Below are 527 nucleotides of genomic sequence, written 5' to 3'. Positions count from 1 at the left end.
ACTGTGCCTTTGCGACCTCCCGCCCGGCCCCCAAGCTGTGCGGCATCCGGCGGGCCGAGCGGCTGGAGGAGGAGACCAGAAAGGGAGGTAGGAGTGAGGGAGCGAAGGAAGTTCGGGGAATCTCCCCGGGTGCCTCCCCAGCCTGGCCCGGAACCAGGGCGCCCTTGGCCTCTGAGCCCTGCGCGGGAGAGTCTCCCGCCCCCACGTGTTGGTTCCGCGGGAGTCAAGCGTGCGCCGCGAGACAGCCCCGGACCCCGAGAGGCTGCTAAGGACCGAGGATTGGGGGGGCCTACGGCCAGGAGACCGTGACCCCGGAGAGGGCCATCTCCTCTACCCGGACTTGGGTGCGCTCCAGAGATTTTGGGCCCGCAGAGCTCTCCCTCACCCCGTGCAGACCAGCGGCACGACCTTAGCTAACCGCCTGGGGGGGGGCGGGGGGACCCTCCCCGAGACCCTGCCTTTCAGAGGGCGCTAGCGCTGCGGCCCGCTCCAGTCTCACCTCCCGAGGAGAGCCCCTCGCTGGGCTC

Source organism: Myotis brandtii, unplaced genomic scaffold, assembly GCF_000412655.1.
Source record: "Myotis brandtii unplaced genomic scaffold, ASM41265v1 scaffold332, whole genome shotgun sequence".
NCBI classification, from domain to species: domain Eukaryota; kingdom Metazoa; phylum Chordata; class Mammalia; order Chiroptera; family Vespertilionidae; genus Myotis; species Myotis brandtii.
This window is presented reverse-complemented; position numbering follows the sequence as displayed.